Genomic DNA, 14639 nt, shown 5'->3' with positions numbered 1-14639 from the left:
GCCAAGCACTTTGTTACTTACAGAAACATTTGTAAGCAAGAGTTCATGTGGAACTGCAGTTTTGCTGTTAGTAAAATCTCATACATGTTATACATGCTGTTTTGTGACAGAATATTTTTGTCCTGTACCGCTGTGCTGCTCAATTCTCAAAACTATGTAGTCAGATGTTATTGATAAATTTTCAGCAGCTTAGATAGTGCTAGAGACCATAAGACAGTTTAAGAAGTGTGCAAGTTCAAATAAATGCTTGATATCGGATTTTAAAAATGTATTGGATTTTATCACTGGTATGGTGAAGTGGAGAAGATTATTTAGCATTTATTCATATTTATCCCTAATGTGCAAGCCTAAGGTAGCGATGGAGAGGAAAAACTCCTTGAGACAATATGAGGAAGGAACCTTTGGAGGAACCAGACTCAAAAGGGAAGCCATCCTCATCTTGGTGACACCAGAGAGTGCGGTTATAAATAATGTTCTTTTGTAAATAATGAGCTTTTGAGCAATATATAAGTATGTGTCAGGGGTCTTGTGAAACATCCATCCATCCATCTTCTGCTTATCCTACACAGTGGTCATGGGGAGTCTGGAAAATATCCTAGGGGACTCACACTGGACAGGGTGCCAACACTTCTCAGAGCACACACACATCAAACACACACACACATACACACACAGAGTTTAGAGGCCAATCAACCTACAACACGTCCTTGGGCTGGGGAAGAAAACAGTGATGGAAAATGAACCTCTAACCACATAGGTGCAAGACAAACATGCCAGCCACTAGACCACCATGCACTTTATTGTTTACTCTCTAAACATAAATATAGATTAAAACACTTGCAGCCCATGCACTCATTAATACACACTAATCTTTAATGACTATTGCTGCTACCTCAAATCAATCCAGGACCATTTTCTAGTCACATACATCACAGTTAAATCACCAGGATGAATAAACAAACAACGATCAATCATTTAGTCAAGTAAAACTAACTCCTCCATCATTAGCAGCTTTCTAATCGGAACTTGGAAGAATAAAATGCTCTACAAAAGAAGACGCTGAAAAGCAAGAGAATATCCGAGCTCAGGTAACAATCCTTTAAACAAATCCCTTGGACAAGATGTAATGAAACACATAAGTGACGGGGGAAAACCGAAGTGTTTCTGGCTTGTTCTGGCTCTCTGAGGTGAATGTGGGTCAGGTCTATAACTTGTCAGAGCTCAAGGAAGCTGCAGAGGGGAAGAGCAGTAAAGGCAGCAGGTGAGGAAAGCAGAGGTGAGTATCACTGACCCCTGAGGGCCTTCTCATTAGACTGTGATACTGCTCATCTCACACTGATACACATCCTGCACTGGTGGCTGCACACACACACATACACGCACACACACACCCCCTAAAGGGTGCACGAGCACGGCCACACACATATGCACACACACATCCATCATCTTCACTCCACCTCAGTTCAATCAATCTAAGACCACCTAAGCATGCAAAAAAAAATCGAATACTTTATTAATGTCATTATGAAAGTCATTCATTATTAAAAATGACTATGAACCAACAGAGCTTTTATATCAGGCCTAACATATTAAGCTACACGATCTGTAACAGGAAATCGACCACTACATTCATTCACAATGTACGGAATCAAACATTAGTGTCCCATTATAGTGTTTTATTCCTCTTATCCCACACCATTTAAAATCTAAAATGTAACCAGCGATATATTTGCATTTTCATTGCAGTTTCTAACATTTCTAGTCACATCATCCAGAGGACTGCGTAGCGAGGTTTCTCCGGGTTTGACTTACTGCTCATAAGCCAAGACCTTGCTTTTTAAGTACATAATTTCAATACAGAAAGGACTCAATGGATCCAACCATGCATGTTTGAGCCAAAATACACACATAGAGGAACTATGATGGTGACAAGAGCAACAGGAGGCAAGCAGAGAGCAACAGCAGGGTAGTGCTGGGCAATTTTCACAATTAATTTGCTTAACTGGAATAATCATTTTCAAACTGTTCTAATCGAGATTGGTTGTCCATACATATTGCATATTTACATTCATACAAATGCCTCCTACAGCAGGAATCAGTAGATCATCTACAGCAGTCCAGGCGGTGGTGATGACTTAATTTCCTGTGACATTCTAATTTCCTCATCAAAACCCAAATGCGGTATATATGTCATACAGATTAGCTTGCTTAATCACATATGTTTTTGTCATGGTACAAGCAGGATCATAGCAAATAATCATTTGAGAGTTACAACAATGATAACAAGCGAGCGAGAGAGAGAGAGTCCATCATATGGCCAACTCCCTGATCAGTGTCCTGACTGTTGAACTAGGGAGCTGATTGAGACTCACTAAATAAATTTGAAACAAACTGCATCGTTTTTCAACTGCATTATGTAAAAACTAAAAGAATTGTATACTGGAATAAACATTTACTACACCTACTGTTATTACGGAGGTCCACTACAGTTGGTCCCTGATATATTTTATATCTACAGTTAGCCCTGGTACACTGGACTAGCGGCAATCCAAATGTGCTGATATTTACATTTACTCAATTTCTGGCAGACGTTCTTATCCAGAGTGACTTATATTTATCACATTTTTATACGACTCATACAACCAGATGAGGGTTAAGGGTCTTGCTCAAGGACCTTGCAGAGGACCCAGTTTGGCAACCTTGGGATTTGAACTCAAGACCTTCTGACCACTAGTCCGACATTGATTATCTTATAAATGGCACATTTCTCATTTTGTTCGGAAATTATAATATCAGTTCTAGGCAACAAATATGGGAAATATTTACGTAGAACAGAACTGGTCTAAAACATTTGCCTGTACTGCATCTGTACAGTTATTAATTTCTTTTTTTTTTGGCTGTTATACAAAAGCAGTATTGTACTGAACATCAGGATAGCTGTGATTACCTGAGGCCTGGTGCTTACAGCTGAATCACAGCCATGCTGATACTCACTACAGCAGCACTCTTGGCTTGTACAAGCATACTTTCAGCGCTTAAACTGTCTTGGGGATGTATCACAGAAACAGTTCTGTCCACCATATTTTTTTTCTGAAGGCAATTTTGATGTATGATATTGCAGTCGTTGAGAAAGATAAACTCAGTGCTACCTTCCGCCTTAAAAGCCATATTTTTGCCATCCTTCTGCAACCTCCCTAACATCACATAAACACAGTCCACCTGCCTTCTGATAACATTTGCCCTGAGATGAATACCACAGTATTTGCTGCAAAAGGGATTATCAGCACATGTATACCTTCTTCAAACGCTTTAACAGAGGCTACATGTCGGCACGGACACAGCCTACACAAAAAAAAAAAAACAGAAAGAAAGAAACTTATTGTGGTTTTCAGAGCATGACTTCTTTCACGGAAAAAAGGGTCAAGGCAGAAAAGTGAGCACCAGCTATGAGTCCTGCTGTAAACAAGGCTGTAGCTCATGATCAAACAAATCAGAAATATAAATAATCAAATCAGCTTCTTGGCTAATAACATCAAACATAAGAAAAAGTGAGATAATTACCCTGCCTAATCGAATTTTCTACTTACTTATATGACGTCTGCGTCTTCCATATCATATTACTCATCTCTGAACACTGATACTGATATCCTCCTCCATTTCCTTGTTTATAATGTTTGCTTTTAGACTGGTCTTGCCCCCCAAGCTCTGATGCAAGACATAAAGCAGCTTTTCATTTCACAAATCTGTAACAGCTTTTGCATCTTAGTTCGAGGAAAACGCACTCTTCGGGCTGCGAGCTGCAAGAAAGTCAATGGAATGTAATAATAACACAATAGAAATATCACTTCAGCCCCCATCGCGGGCTTGCCATTGCCAACATATTTTGCGGCAATCGAACACAGTGCACTTTTGTTAAGACGGAGAGGGAAAAATTCCTAGTCATCACGTGTACGGCGACTAGTCGGGCAGGACGTGAACCGCGCTGCATGTCCGCGACTTTAAAATGACAGAGATTCTCACTTCCTCGACACGGATGAAAGCTTGGATTTTGTCAGAACATCATCCTGGCAGGTTGGGCTTTGATGTCTGTGTCATTGATTTTTTGTTCACAGACAAAGGGATTTAACTGAAGGCTCTTACTCTTCATTTAGCCTTAAATCCCAGAAGTTTAATAAAGATGCAGGGTATGCTAAAATATTCCATAAGCCACACAAAAGTCTATAAATTTATGGAGAAATTCACATCAAATTGCTTTAACAGACTATAACTTAGATATTTCATTTAGTGCTCCATTATGAGTTGTTATAATTAAGTTGTCTTTGTCACATATACATTACTGCACAATTGTGAAATTCTTTCTTCGCATATCCCATCCTTGGGGATCAGCGCACAGGGTCATCCAAGATGCAGTGCCCCTGGAGCAGTGTGGGTTAAGGGGCCTTGCTCAAGTCCTCAACTGTGGCAGCTTGGCAGTGCTGGGACTTGAACCCTAATCTTCCGATCAACGACCCAGAGCCTTAATCACTTGAGCTACCACCACCGCTATAGCATTTCGATTATATCATGCCATTTCATGTGCACTTTATGTGCTGAATTTCACTGCAAGTGCTTCACTGCCTGACCTTACCCTTTTGTATTATATTTATATGCACACAGTCATGTCAGCTGATGCACATTATATTGCTTATTGTACTAAAACAAGTTATAATCTAATTATATTTTAACATTATATTAAAATCATGAAGTCATGGAGATGTTAACTTTTGAGCCATTCACTTTAATTAATTTAATTTAATACTGCTGCTGAAATCAAAATTTGTTGTTTCAAAGTTTTTTAGTACCTGTCCCTTAGCGTTATGGACACTAATATGATAGTTTTTGAGTTCATCAATTCTGGGAAAATGTTTTTTTTTTATGATTGGTCTGTGTTATTGCAAGTCATTACACATTAATTTACTTTTACACACAGCACTGCTGAATTCTCAGCTCGAATTTATCAGAAGGTGAAAATTAGATAAGATCCATCTTCAATACGCAGATTTTTTTTTAATGCTCCCAACTGACCATTTGCTTCATACTTGTCACTATTCCCAGTAAACAGTTTACAAAATTTTAGCCTTGTATCTACAGTAGTTTCTGAGATATAGAGGCTTTAATAAAAGGCCTGGTACTGACTTTACTGTACAAATAAGTGGAGAAAAATTTACAATTTCATTTCTAACTAATCATGCCAGATGCATGAGATTTTCATCTAGTATATAATGTCTTTAGTTTCTAAGACAGTTTGACAATTAATGGCCTGCTGAACATTATAAAGAAATCTTGATACAAAATACCACATTTTCTATTGATAGAAAATTAAATTCTAATACTCTATTATATCTATTATTCCACACCTATTCTTTTACTTCCTTTTATAATAACTCAGTGTAAGGTCTGAAACAGCTCATTTATGAGGCCTATATTTCAAATGCAATTCAATTCGATGCCATTTTACTTCTATAGCATCTTTAACAACGGATATTGTCCCGAAGCAGCTTTACAAGTCAGAATATAAACTATAATGTTTAGAATTTTAACTAATATTTATCCCTAATGAGCAAGCCAGAGGTGATGGTGAGGAAAATCTCCTGAGGAAAAATGAGAAACCTTGAGAGAAACCGGACTCAAAAGGAATCACATCCTCATCTGGGAGACACCAGAGAGTGTGATTATAATCATTTCCCTTTTATAACTGTGTACTATATAGTCAAGAGCAATCATGTAACCGTGAGCTTTTGAACTTATAAGTATGATTTCTGAATATGTACATTATAATTTTAACATTAGCATTGCCGTTTTAGTAAATGCACAACATATTGAGTTGGTACCTGGAACCAAACTGTATTTACTGAACTATCAAAATACTGTATGTTTTGCTATAAACAAAGTAGCTGATGTCAGCAGAGCTCTGCTGCTCTACTACACATGTCCATACCTGCCAGCATTATTCTGAGCTGATGCTGTTTTATAAAAGCTGACCAAGACAACATGATTTCTAGTCTCTTCATCTTTGTCACTGCTGTATACACCTGATTTACATGTTACATGGCTACATCCCGGCCGTCATGCTCCGCTGCATAAATCCTCAATTATGCTAAAGGCACAAACTGCAAAAAAAAGCCGATTCATAAAGAGTCGGACATGTAATGAATGCACTTAGGCTCATTAAGTCAACTCATCTGAAATTGCTCGCATTTACAGTCCTAGAAAATCAATATACACTGATAATTGGCGCATACATTCGATACATGTCCAACTGGTTGTGAATAAGCTTGCATTATGTGATTTTTGTTTTCTATTAACTGAAACATTATATCCAGAATGTGTGAAGCAAATATGAGCTGGTCAGTTGGCCTTGAATTGACCCATTATTGTTTCTATAGTAACAACTTACACAGACTTGTACGGTGGATGCAGCATATGAACATGTATAATTGTTAACATGGTGAAGTTTTCAGTAGGCAGGTGTTAATTTAACATTTATGGAAGGAGGCTCTAAAGTCTGTACTTTGTATTAGTAGCATGCCAAGCAGTCACTGGCTGTTAGTTTCTTTGTTTTATTAACTTCAAGAAAGCGAGTTGAGAAGTCTGCTGAGAGAAAAACTGCTTTTAGTTGCTATTTTAAAGAAAATAGCTTGTTTTGTGAATTTTACACAACATGTAATGTAAATAAAAATGGATAAAAGTATGATGTACTTTTTTAATGAATAAAAATGTAATCATTGGCAAATTGCTATTATTCATATAAGTGGAGTAAAACACAAAAAACATGAAAAATTTCATCTTGATGTTACAACAGTTAAATTGTATTTTATAATTTAGTTTACTTCGGTCTTCTGAGCAACTTTCTAAAAATCTCTTGAAATGTATAAGGATCAAAACAAAAAGAAAGAGTATTAAAGAATTGAACATGTCATGTTTTCACTTTGGACATGTCATACGCACATATTATTATTATTTTCACATATTTATTCATGTTCTTGGTGTGTAAGCCTCAGATTCTTGTTCAGGGTTGACAAAAAATTAAACCAATGTAGGCCAATGTCCTAACCTGGCAACCTGTGTAACCTCTCCTGAAAACCAGTTAAAAGGTGTAAAGCAAATGTTAAGTGTGCAAAAACAGCAGTCTTGGATATTATTGCTGCTTTTCTTTAGCATTCAGCCTCAGAAATAGATACAGATTATGTCATAGTAAATGTTTTTTTTCCAAAGTCAACAAGTCATTACGAGTTCAGAAAGTTTTCATTTGGGGGGAAAAAGATAGATAGATAGATAGATAGATAGATAGATAGATAGATAGATAGATAGATAGATAGATAGATAGATAGATAGATAGATAGATAGATAGATAGATAGATAGATAGATAGATAGATAGATAGATAGATAGATAGATAGATAGATAGATCTTTCTCTATTGAAAAACAGCCTCATGTAATGGCTTAAAAGGTGTGCTTCAATTCCATACATTTCCTCCTGAATCAGGATAACCTCACTTCCTGTCTAATCTTCACTAATATGACAGCAGCACCGCATGCTGAACATGTAGAACAGTGAAGAGTTTAACAAGTGGCTGGAATTCCACATCGCTGCCTTCACCCACGCCTATTAACTTTAATGAGGACGCTGATCTAGATGATGAGGTGATGATCAGGTGCCATGTGGTGGCAGAGTTATACCATACACGTTTCAGCAGAGGTCACATGGTAGTGGCGCAGATAGTGACAGAGAAACACGGTGTCGTCACCAGGACGAGTCTGGCATGTCTGAATGGTAGGCGTATTATTAAATTGAAGCAAGATAAAAATGCTATTACTTACTCTTACTGATAGTTCAGCCCTGATGAGGCTATATAAAGAAGGAGTCCCGAACAGTCTGAGGAAGCGAGACGTTGAACAGCCCCATGCTGGAAAAAAAAAAAAAACCTCTTTGGGAAAGTGTCTGTCATATAAATTCCACCCTCTACAAAATAAATCAACATCAACCATTTTTTTCTAAGATGGATGGTTGGGAAAGAGGATAGTGTACAAAGCAAGAAGATGCACAGTGAAAAACACTTTAGTGCACCTGTAGAGCCAAAGCCATCCCCAGACGCAGGACATTTAGGTTCTAGAGAGCATTTAATAAGACAAACACAAAACTAGTTCAGGACTAATCATCAAAAAAAATGCAATTATTTTACCAGAATTGATGAACTCAAACTGATATGCTATCATATTTTTGTCCACAACACTAAGGAACAGGCACAAAAAACCTTAAAACACTCATTCTGATTTCTTCAGCAGTATAAAATCTTACTTAATTAAGATTAACGTCTCAAGTGGGCGTAAAGTCTATCCCACATACAAATGAAATACAAACTTGCTTCTTCAAAACAATCTATACAACAACAGATTAATAAAACGCTACAGCAAAAAAGAGCAAATGTCTTAAAAAAATATCTGTCATCGCTGAAGAGAGTGATGGAGGTGTCAAGGGTTCTGTCGCTCCTCCTGATCTGATGCCGAGTCTTTATAGTCAGTCAGGAAAACAGCATAAGCATTTCCTAAGCACTCAGTCCTTATTAAATGTTTAAAGACAAGGTGAAAGCAGCTTTTTGACTGGCCTGCAGCCCACTTCAGCCCACCTCAGCATCTTGGCTTTCAGGTTCACTAAAACACATTTATTCCCTTAGTCATAGCATTAAACGCCCACACAAGTTGGAAAGATTTACACCACTGTCCTGGATGGATGTGAGAATAGCATCATAACTCCTGAACGACGGCTAGGAGAAAAATATCACGTTGGCATTCTGTACTAAACGGAAGCATCCACCAAGCGCAACCGTCTTATCGCAGGGTCTGACTGTTCCCATGACAACAAGGGCAAGTTACTAATTGATCCTTCCATGGCCCAGCAATTTAATTCTCTGGAATATAATATCAGTAAGTCGCCAGCTAAGCTCTTCTTGGATGAGCAGCAAAATACGTCCAACCCACAAGTCTTGCCTAGTAGTAAACAGATCACATGACCTGGTTGTGAAGAAATCATTACATTCATTTCTCTACGGCACTCAAACAACTGCCCAATCACAACTCTGGACAACAAGAAAAAGAATCAGACGACTGAATAAGAAACTGCAGAAGTGACAGACCAACCAAAGAAAAGGCAGGATCACTACAAGAAAAGATCAAGTGATTATGAACCATCTAACAGTAATTCAGAATCAATCACATTCAGAGGCAGAAAAAGTCAGAAGATTTAAAAAAAAAAAAAAAAAAAAAGAGTTATTGACATAAGAGTAACTGCTTTTTCCTGGTCAGGGTCGAGGACCTGAAGCCTGTCCTGCAAACACTGTGCTAGTAATAATCGTACACCACGACACCAGTCCATCACATGGTTCCATACAAACAAACCTTCACACAATTGTTCACACCTAGGAGCAATTTGAGCAGAAAGATTTAAAACAGAAATACAAAGATGAAGATGAGACGTGAGAGAAAGCGAGAGAGGCAACAGGCTTAAGCTGCACTCACCAGCTCCTTCAGCTTCTCTGAGATTAATGATCTGACCTCCTCTATCTTCACAGTGCAAACAGCATAAAATCTGCGGTCTATTCTCTTCAAACAACTCAAGCAGAGGCAACGCCCCGAACAATTTGAAAGAGACAGTACACAACTCAATTAAAAAAAAAGACAACCTCGTAGAAATGGATTATTACTATTATTATATTCTTGTGTTAAGCACTAAAATATTACTTTTCTCACAGCTAAAAAACTGGCATCGCACTTTCCTGCATAAATAAAAAATATATAACTTGTGTCTCAGTCTGGCCATTTCTGCAACTGATCTAGACATGAGCTAGTATTAAGAAAGTAATAAAAGTAGTAAAGGGGGGGGGGCTGTGAATGCAGAAAATTTTTAAAAGTTAGTTAAATATTTTCCTAAGTCCCAAGGTGTTTCATTCCTCTTTTATCACCACAATTTGCCTCTGACTACAATGTTTTATTCATTTAAAAAATGCCACTGCTTACTTGTCATCCATTCATACTTAAATTTATTGCTTGGAGCATCTGCTAGTTAAACTGGTTAATATCGGCTAAACTAAACTAGTTCACTTGTTAAAGCAAAACAGTCATTCTGTCACCTTGTTCTCTTTTTTGGAAAAACACACACACACAACTTGGCTTCTTAACAAGAATGCACAGAGTTCAAGGACCCTACACATCCTGAAGACTTTCCTGTCAGAAAATTTAAAGATCCAGCTTTACTGCTGAACATTACAAACCACTGACACTGGAGACTCGGTCTAGTTCACCTCAAAAGGACTTTTCACCCTGAGTTTATCTCCAGGTTACCTTCGGTCAAAACCCCACTTTTAACCCCCGGGTAGAGGAACGGTTCACGCGGTTAGAAGCAGGGTTAAACCGTTTTTTTTTTACCCCGGGGGTAGTAAATCCGAATTGTGGAGTTAACCTTAAATTGCGGTGTCAAACGTGTACAGTGTGAAACAATCCAATGAAGTAACAAACACCGAGTCAGAAACACGCCTACACTACATGCCTCATATCATGTGCTTTGTACAGTCACAGAAATCTCAGGTTCTGTGTAAACAGCAGTTGCATCAACTGGAATGAAAAGGAGACAGATTTTCTTTGGTCAGAAAACTGTTCAGTACAAACTAGACACAAGAGTAAGAATAACCAAGTATTTAAGGAACCGACTAAACAAAAAAAATAGCTGAAGCTGGATATCAGCGAACGCCTGGTCGACTACGGCCGTTACTACAGAACACCACCACAGCATGACTGCATGAATATTTGTGGTGCAGTCTTTACTTCTGCATGCCTGATTGTTTACCTTGATCTGTTTGCACTGAGCACCATTTTACCCGGAATGCCACAGAGTAACGGACTTTCTCACTCGCCTCTCAAAAGAAAGATCAATGCAGTCCCGCTTTCAGATCTGTTCAGCTGTCATTAAGCTGCCGTCTGAATAGGACATTGATCGTTTCAGGAGCATAATGGCACCTACATATGCTGCCTACCTAGTCAGCTTCCTCACAAACAGAAAGCAAGAGAGCCAGGCATGCCATAAAGTGCGCAAGTTACACAAAAGGTAGGATCTAAGTTTTTCAGCTTCTGTCTATTCAGCAGCTCTGATAGGTCTTACGCAGTCTACAAGAGAATGTTGTCTATCAAAAAAGCTTACAGTTAAGATCCCTAGAGGAAGCTATATACTCTTAATTAATCCAAAGTGCCTTTGAACAGCCTTTTTTTCTGAGAGTGAGTGAAAATAACATTACAGATTAGTATAAATATGTCCAATTTAAAAAAAACAAACAAAAAACTTTCTTTTTTAAAACTTACTTTCATTAGGCCATATACCAATATTGTATTTATTTTCCACATAAAAATGAAAATACTATCAAGGTGAATGATTCATTTTCTATAGGGGCAGACTTGGTTTCTAACCGGTTATTAACCAGTTTAATGCTCGTGTTAACGTCCTCATTCAAATATGTTTTTGTCGCTATAGTAAAAATTGACTTGGGGACTTGTACAACGGAGCTAGAGCTAAAAACATGGAACTGCTGATGTGGTGAGGTTTTCTGGGAGGAGATTTATCATGTATTTATCATACATTTTGGTCTCCAGTGTAACAGTCAGTGGTTATGTGGTTTCCTTCATTTTTCCACCACAGAAAAGTCTTCAGGACAGAGAGCTTTGCAAGTTCTCTGTAACATGACAAGCTTTATTGCCTTATTATGAGAAAAAGAGATAGTGAGTTGTGAGATGACGAGACAGTAAAGGAACAACTTTTTAATAATTTGATAGTATACGTGATAACTGACTCGATTCACAGATGTTCGAAATCGAAAAACGTAACTATAAACAAATAAAAAGTACTATATTTGATGTATTAATTTTTTTTATTAAATATCATTGCTGGCAAATTGTTATGATTACGAAGGGATACATTACTTTGCTATTTTATAAAAATTATTTTACAACTTAAATGTGGTAATAGTAACTCCGCTTGACATCCATTTTGCATCAACCAGTCAGTGATTATTTTCATATAATGCTCCTTTGCAGCTCGCAGCAACAAAGCCACCAGAGATTTGCACTGAGAGCTGGATGTGGGTGTGTCCAGCAAAACCACAATGTTGACATAAGTTGATGTTTATGTAAACATGGAGCGATTGTGGCGACTACCAATGGGAGCGGAGACAATAAAGCTGACGTGATCCACAGCAAAGAGCACACACTGCTTCTCCTTCATCCCAGATGATATGATGCATATATACACACAGCTGAACTTTATATGCAAACAAAATCTCCCTCATTTTAGCAGCAAGAAAAATGTTATTTGAAATGCTAGTTGCGCTAATCAGTGATAAACTGGTTAGAGCAATTGGATTATTTCCACAGCAACCAGTAGTAGGGACACCTTCTGGAGACTTCATAGTACAGAGAGTGCTGACATACAGCAATAAAATCACTGTGTATGTGTGCGTGTGTGTGTGTGTGTGAACATAGCATAACAGCATGCTCCATTGGGTTTTATAGCTGATTAAATTGTATCACATCAAAATATTACGTCACACATGCCTCGTTTGGAGCAACACTTATCTCCATCATGTTTTTTGGTTAAAAAACTAAAAATAAAGACCTTCTGTCTTATCCTGCCTCACAGATGATGTTGTATCTCAATCCATTTGTTGCAAACCGATGGCTAAGGACAGTCTAAGCTGAATGTCACGATTAATAGTGGCGCATGTCTACCATACAGCATAAAAAGCCTTCAAATCACCTGGATGGTGCTATGAACCAACACGTCTTGTATATTGTAACTCACTGTAGAGAACTGATTAATTAATAATATAGACTGGTTAATAATATCGAAAAGGATTGAAGTGCAATCACTCTGTGCAAAGTTGAAGCAGGTGCATGCGAGTGCCGAAACAACTTTATTAAGTTCTTACTTAATGGATTTTAAGGATAAATAAACAAACAAAAAAATAAAGGGGGTGATGATAAACTTACAGGCAGCTGCCTAGCTGTGTAATAGGACAAAGCCACGCATGGCTTGCCAGTTGGCCAAGTGAAGACACTGCAGATGTGACAAAAGAAGAGATAGTAACTGTGTGATCCCATTTTAAAGCAATTACCATGACTCATGTTTAACATTAAAAATCAGCCCAAGGCAAAAAATCTAGCTCGGGATGACGAGATAATCCAAAGCAAAGAGTGTTTATCATCTGAAATAAGCTCCATCTCTTTAATACCTCCATCAAGATGGCAGGCTACAGGATAGCTTTAAACAAAACAAACAAACAAAAAGATCAAAGGATGGGATGATCTGCATTACATGCATGCATGCATTGATAGTGATATTTTTTATAAAATTGTTTGTTTGTTTTTTTGTTGTTTGTTTTTGGTTTTTACCTCAATGGCAAATCCAGCCTGTGCCTTCTTCTTTAAGAATGCATTTCTTTGTTTAAGCACTTCAGCTCCTGACTAGCAGAGCAGCCTGCTTGCTTTTTTTACTATTATTATTATTGATACGGGTAAAAAATAAAAAAGTGTCCATTCCACATCATATAAGGGTTTCATCAACAGAGAAAGGGAGCAGTTTCTAGGGAAATGCGCATCATCATATCCAGGGATCACAATGCAATGTGGCTGCAGCTAGCCGCCGTTATTTCCTCCTGTCTGTTAATTCATTATTCGCAGCCCGGAGCGCGAGCACAGAGCCGTGTCGCCGAAATGCACAAAAATGCAGCGCGTGCATGATTGCACGAAAAAACCCATTGGGTCAATATTCCGTGAATCGGTTCAGATCTGAGCCCGGTGTCTTTCCATATGCCTGAAAAAGAAAATCAGCTTCTGCGGTGTGTGGATGGAGCAAGCGGGAATAACAAAAAAAAAAAAAAAAGCACCGACACACACACACACACGGAGGTTTCTGCTTCAGCATCTTTAGTACGGAGAGTCAGAAGGTTCAAACGACAATTTACGGATTCGCCACAAGGTGGAGGAAGAGAGCCTTTGTTTCACTCGGAGACTTTTTTTGCATTTGCACGTGCCGATCATAAAAAAAAGTCCAAGAATTTCTGTATTTGTATAGCATTTATCATATGCATTATACCATGTGCAATAGATAGATAGATAGATAGATAGATAGATAGATAGATAGATAGATAGATAGATAGATAGATAGATAGATAGATGGACGGATAAATAGATGTATAGATGGATGGATGGATTAGATAGACGGATGGATGGACGGATGGACGGACAGACGAACGGACGGACTAGATAGATAGATAGATGGATGGATGGATGGATGGACGGATAGATAGATGTATAGATGGATGGATGGATTAGATAGACGGATGGATGGACGGATGGACGGACAGACGAACGGACGGACTAGATAGATAGATGGATGGATGGATGGATGGATGGATGGATGGATGGATGGATGGATGGATGGATGGACGGATAGATAGATGTATAGATAGATGGATGGATTAGATAGACAGACGGATGGACGGACTGATAGATAGATGTATAGATAGATGGATGGACGGACGGACTAGATAGATGGTGTT

The 14639-nt window shown here is 38.2% G+C and overlaps 1 protein-coding gene across 7 annotated transcripts in view; it reads right to left on the bottom strand.

The window, feature by feature from the left end:
• Window positions 1-13986, bottom strand: part of b4galt2 (UDP-Gal:betaGlcNAc beta 1,4- galactosyltransferase, polypeptide 2) — a 132912-nt gene extending 118926 nt beyond the window's left edge. The window contains exons 1-3 of one of the 7 annotated variants that reach the window (XM_058394365.1): window positions 13471-13979; window positions 13069-13135; window positions 7861-7946 (exon numbers count right to left, since the gene is read on the bottom strand). The gene's annotated coding sequence lies outside the window, so the exon portion shown is untranslated. Of the gene's footprint in view, window positions 1-3587; window positions 3732-7860; window positions 7947-13068; window positions 13136-13470 lie in introns of those variants that run through there. The other 6 variants (XM_058394368.1, XM_058394369.1, XM_058394366.1 and 3 more) reach the window with 6 other exon arrangements.
• Window positions 13987-14639: the final 653 nt, after the last annotated feature.

Source organism: Hemibagrus wyckioides, linkage group LG07, assembly GCF_019097595.1.
Source record: "Hemibagrus wyckioides isolate EC202008001 linkage group LG07, SWU_Hwy_1.0, whole genome shotgun sequence".
Taxonomy (NCBI): domain Eukaryota; kingdom Metazoa; phylum Chordata; class Actinopteri; order Siluriformes; family Bagridae; genus Hemibagrus; species Hemibagrus wyckioides.
This window is presented reverse-complemented; position numbering and strand designations above follow the sequence as displayed.